This window comes from Megalops cyprinoides, chromosome 4, assembly GCF_013368585.1.
Source record: "Megalops cyprinoides isolate fMegCyp1 chromosome 4, fMegCyp1.pri, whole genome shotgun sequence".
In the NCBI taxonomy this organism is placed as follows: domain Eukaryota; kingdom Metazoa; phylum Chordata; class Actinopteri; order Elopiformes; family Megalopidae; genus Megalops; species Megalops cyprinoides.
Genome location: NC_050586.1, coordinates 25934710 through 25940724, shown reverse-complemented (window position 1 = coordinate 25940724; position 6015 = coordinate 25934710).

The window sequence follows — 6015 nt, the reverse complement described above, 5'->3', positions numbered from 1 at the left end:
GAGTTTGGATTATACATTTTGTGTACCCACCTGGATTTAGCAGACAGGGATGTTATTTACAGACAAACATGATTGGTGTAGGTCAGCGTTTCTCAAACCTCTCCTGGAGTACCCCCTGCCCTGCAGGTTTTAGATCTCTCCCTGCTCCATTCAAACGATCAGTTTGTTATTAAGCAGCTTCAGGAGTACATAACGAGTGGATCATTTGAATCAGCTGTGTTGGAGCAGGGAGAGATCTAAAACCTGCAGGGCAGGGGGTACTCCAGGAGAGGTTTGAGAAACGCTGGTGTAGGTAATGGTGATGTGGTGTATGTAATAGTTAACAGGCAGGTGCGTTGAATGTCCACTGTGTCAGTGGTCCAACAAGAGAAAATGCCTGCTGATGTAGGTAACTGAAATGTAAGTGTTACTGTGACAGTGTTACTGTTTGGGGAGGTACCCGAATCCGAATACGTTATTCGGGAAAGCACAAATAATGCGATGGAAACTGACATTTCTTCTACCCGAAGTTGCTCGTTATTATTCGGGAAAAAATCTATGATTGACATGTCTGTGCGTCAGCCATTATGTTTCTTTAAATCGATTCATATCATTGTGGATGGCCACAAGATAAAAATGTCCATTCTCTTTGTAATATAGGGCTTTGATTTCACTAACTAGTCGTTTAATTCACTACACATTATTGAAAAGTGATCGCTATATTCTGTAGTCGCCCCCGCAACCGATACCTACATCAAAATGAACCTTACAACCTGTAGTTTTTAGCTCTATGTGTTAACAGTCGAAGGTCGTTACATTTACTACACATTATTGAAAAGTGATCGCTATATTCTGCAGTCGCCCCCACCTTAGTTTAGTAAAAAAAAAAAAAAAGATTAAAAGTACAGTATGAGGATATGGAAATATATTTCATAATTAATTAGATGCCAATATTAAATCAATTTGATGCTTTGAAGGCACAACAATTGCATCGCCAATAAAAATTAGGTTAGAAAATACAACATTTGCCCTATTTAACGTGATTTAGGGTATAAACCACGCCCACTTCCGGTCTACTGTCCGAATACAGATACAGATAATTTTGTCGGTTGAATCGATACAGATACAGGTACAGATAATGACGTCTCTGTACCCCTCTATTACTGATAATGCAAATTTTATTATCAGATGGAGTATTGTACATCTTATGGAATATGATAAGAACAGTGGTTACGTACGTACACCCCTTTGTATCATTTTATACAAAAGATCTGTCATAACAGATCTGCACTTCAAAGGTTACGTGCCAAGCCATCTGCCAGACCTATTTCTGAGATCATGATAACTAGCATGGCATAGCTGCCAAACAGCTATGCTTGCTATTTAGCTGTGTCTGGTTAAAAATACACAATAAGATACATTGTAGCTACAGTATGCTGCCTAGCAGAATGGTGACAGATGCCAACTCAGTTTCAACTTGGCCAGCTCAGTTTCAGTCAAAAATTGATGTGAATCAAGAATACATCTTCACCTGACTAATGCTTAGACATTAAAAATGAGAGAATCCAAGTAGCTGGTACTGCATAGACTGATAACATTTACCAGTAAGTACCACACGTTTCTTACTTGTGGTTTTCAGGTTTATTTATTTTGCATGAAATAAAAATGAATAAAAATCCTGTGCTGCTGTACATGGGGGTTTTTGAACCAAGAAACCCAGAGACAGACAGTTTTACAGTACATCTCATCCTCTGACCTTTTGAGAAGCATTTACATAAGAAATGTAAATTTATATATAATAGGTTACATATTACATTTCATTACGTTATACCTTAATTATGTGGTTGGAACTTATTTGTGTTTGTTCAAATAAATTGTGAATGAGCTCAACGGGCAATTTTTAAAATAGGCTTTCCAAATGAACACATGGCATGGGATTTTGTCATGAAAATTTGGAATGTATGCAATATGTGTGAATTGCTTTGCTAAAACTGCAATTTGAGTGAATACAAGCAAAAAAGGGTTTCGCAAAAATAGTCTAAGTTGTTGATATGTGAGCTCCGACTTTTCATCATGTCCACAGTACCTGTTCCAGTGTGTAAACAATTGAAGAAAACTGTGTAAGTATTGGCAAAATGTAACTGAATGAATTAGTGAGCTTTGAAGCCTATAGGCATGAATCATCAATAATTTTACTGTAGGAAAGAGAGTTCACTGATATTGTTTGATTTAGCTATCTGTGCTCAGGGTTTGAATTAGGTAGCTGAGCTCAGTATTTGATTTAGCCAGCTATGCTCATACCAGCCAAGATGTTGAGCATGTGAGCGTCTTGCATACTTCCCACAATTGTGCGTTATTGATCAAAACAAAGTACAAATATTATCTAATGCATACTGCTTACACCAAACCACCATTATAGAACCTACACAATTGCAAGATTTGATTATATATATATAATATATATATTATATTATTTGATATTATTGAGCTGTTTAGCTCAATAATATATTGCAAATACATTTTAAATATATTGCTGCAAAGCAGAAATGTATTGCAATATATCAAAATGGCAACCGTTTTGATGCTGTCAACGTATTGACAGCTAAAATCCACCCTCTAAAATACATTCTCAGTATATTTTTGTATGGGACATCATGGGAGACTGCCACACAACCTAAAGAATTCACCCTGCAAACTGCACCTGTAAACACGTGTCTAAAAAGCACACGATTTAAACGAGAACTCCTCGGTTCAGTGTGCACTTTTCGTTAGTTCCATCATTCCAGACAATAAGATCAACTTTAGATCTCCATCTAAAGTTACCATCTCTAGGTAACCTGTGATATGGATGATCTACTTCCTATGTGTGGCATGCAGAAATGCAGGGACTGTTACGTGATGGAGCCTTCATGTGCCCTCAGCCATCAACCTATTATTGATTCAAGTTAGTGAATAACTGATAACACATTTGGAAATGTTTTTTAATCACCTAACTCAGTTTTCATGACACCTCACATGCTTATCATGGTCCTTTCAAACAACTTGCATTGCACTGGAAGTAACTGGTTTTCAACTGTGTTGCACTGCAAGTAACTAATTGTGTGATTGCATCATTAGGTCAAGCAGTAATCTAATCAGTCTGGAATAAGAACTTGTCGTATGATTACCAAGAGTTTACTGAGTACCATTTTCTGACTGATTTCTGTCTCTACAAACCAAACAACAAAAAACAAGATAAAAAAAGCTTCTTTTGTTTTTCAGATTTTTTGGCCTACCTTCTGGGGTTGGTTGACTTAACATTGTTTATTGTTGTGAAAGTACTGAGGCCTGACTGGTATAAATGCCAACAACAGCATTTACCTCAAGGGATTACATAGAATATTATATGTTCTATACATGCTCAAATTCAAGTTTCTCATAGGCAGAGGCTTTAAACAAACTGTCACAAGACAAAATCTGCCAGGGTCAGACTTTCAGTCTTCAGTGGTTTGGGGCCTAGTTTCTGTAACTGTCTGACAGAGCATTGTATGGTGGCTCTGAAGTGCAAAAATATACCTCAGTCTGCACCTCAAGTTTTTGTTTCTGCATTTTCTTTTTGTTTTTGTATTTTGCACTTGAGAGCCACTGTAGAGTAGGGGGCATTGTGGTAAATGTGGCTTCCTGTTTTTTATTTATGTCTCAGACATTGGCATGCAACGCAGGCCCTGTATGAATGCTGAACATGCTTTCCTAGCCATAACTACATTTAAATACGTGATTGAATTTCTGCCATCAGGAACCTGGCACATAAATCCACTGCAAGGGGTTGTGGCATACAGCTACTCCCTTGAACCAAACAGGTTTATCTTCAGCTTTCTGACACAATTGTATGTTCTAGTTATTTTTGGTTAATTGGAACCAGCAAAGACAGAGAGAAGATAAAGACAGGCCATGAGCCAGACCAGCTTCCCCCTCCGTCAAGCAATCTGCCCCTCCCCTGAACAATCTGCCCTGTTCCTTATTCAATCTGCCCCCTCCCCAAAACATGTGCCCTCTCCCCTTCTATGTGTGACTGATGCTTTCTTTAGCAAGTCTGCATAGATGCCATCAGGCCTGTTTCTGTGGCCTTTCTCCTTCTGAGGCAGCAGGACTAAACTCTAGCCCTTAATCAATTACTATATGTGGAATCTTCACAGATACCAGATGAGGAGTGTTCTGTCCTTATTGAGACTTGAGAATTTGATTCCTTTTGTCTTGATTTTTATCTTGACAGCTCAATATTAATAATACTACATGCCCTCTGACCTTAACAGGAAATAAGCCATTTTATTCTCAGTATCAATCACGGTTTTGTTGCTATGAGTTGTCAATCACAGGTCTGTTACTATGAGCATCATCTGTGAGCATTTAGAGTCCATCAGATTGTAGTTTGTATGTTTGGAACATTAAATGTTGTATATTTCTTCTCTTTGATGGCTGTGTAGATAAACAGCATCTGCATTGCTATCTTAGCCTAGTGATTAGCCTAGCCACTACTGTTATTGCTTAGCCCTGTATTACTTATCACTGACTTTGTTACTTCATACCTTTTTCATTTACTTGTATAACTAATGTACTATATAACCATTCACTATATTTTTCTACATAAGGTACTCGTATGTTTCCAGTAGCCATGCTGTAGCTATGACAACTACGTAGCTGTTATCCAGCTAGCGTTGTGCTGTAAAAATATAATATTGTTTATGATATTTTCTGTATCTTTGTCTTATAGTTTCACTCCTATTCACTCAGTGCATTAGTATGTAGCTCAATAAAGCACCGAAGCTTGAATGCCATATCCTGACTCCCATGTGTTCTGTTGAATGGAGTTTGGCTGGCTGTTAAATTCTGTAAAGATACACAAGGAGAACAGTCCAGCTGTTGACCAGAGTAACAAGACATTTATTCAAACAAAGTTTTACATATTTTACATCAGACACATCTGCTCTGCGTTTTGGAGAGAACACTTCCACCTCTTCTTCCTTCCTCTGCTCCCATATTCGTTACCATGAAGTCACATACATTAAAATATAAAATTCAAAAGGCAAGGAAGGCATTATCAATATGTGACAAAATACACTGTATATATTACAAAATATATCAATTGCAGTGATCTCATACATACGCTGCAGAACATCATCGCGAGTGGGAGATTACAGAGGAGGTCAGAGCCAAGGACCAAATCCTGGTCTTCTGTTGCACACCGCAGTGACATCATCACACGATATCGTTAATAACCTACACACTACAGTGACATCACCACATCATTAGTGACCTACACACCACAGTGACATCACCACACCATCAAATATCTCCAAACTGCTGTGGGATCACCTCACCAGTGCATGCCCTTATATTTTGGGAAGTACTAACAGCGTCACTTTGCCAGACAATTGCTGCCATATAAATAGTTACCAAATAGGGCATTATATCTAGCTAAACTGTAACTTAAGAGTTGTTGTAACTGGCAGCCTAGCTTTAGTGACTGCTGCTAGTTTGTCAAATAGCAGGCTATAAGCTTGTTTTGGTATAACATTTTGCTATTTTGTCATTTCTGAAGCCAGACATGATTGGAAATAACTGGAAAACAAAAGTGATTGGTATGGTATATTCTATAATTACATTTTGTGAAACCTATAAAAACGGCAAACAATTGATATATTTCATAATATATGCTGTAAAACATTAACTTATATGTTGAATGTCATAGTACAGCGTTTTAATAATGGTTGACTCTCTAAATGAGTTATACAGCATTGTTAGGTTACAGTCAGAAAGGGACACAAGAAGATGGCTTACAGGACTGAATATTGTATTTCAGAGATATATTTTTATATTTATGTGCATCTGTTTCAGTTTCTTGTTTCAGGTAGAAGGATTGGGGGTAGGCAAAAGAAAATGTCAAGGAAGGACAGACATACAGACAGACACACAGACAGGGTAAACCAGGAGGTAGAGAAATTCCCTCCTTCTACTGAAACCTGTGAGTTTGACATGCACTCTGTTCCAACTTATTCT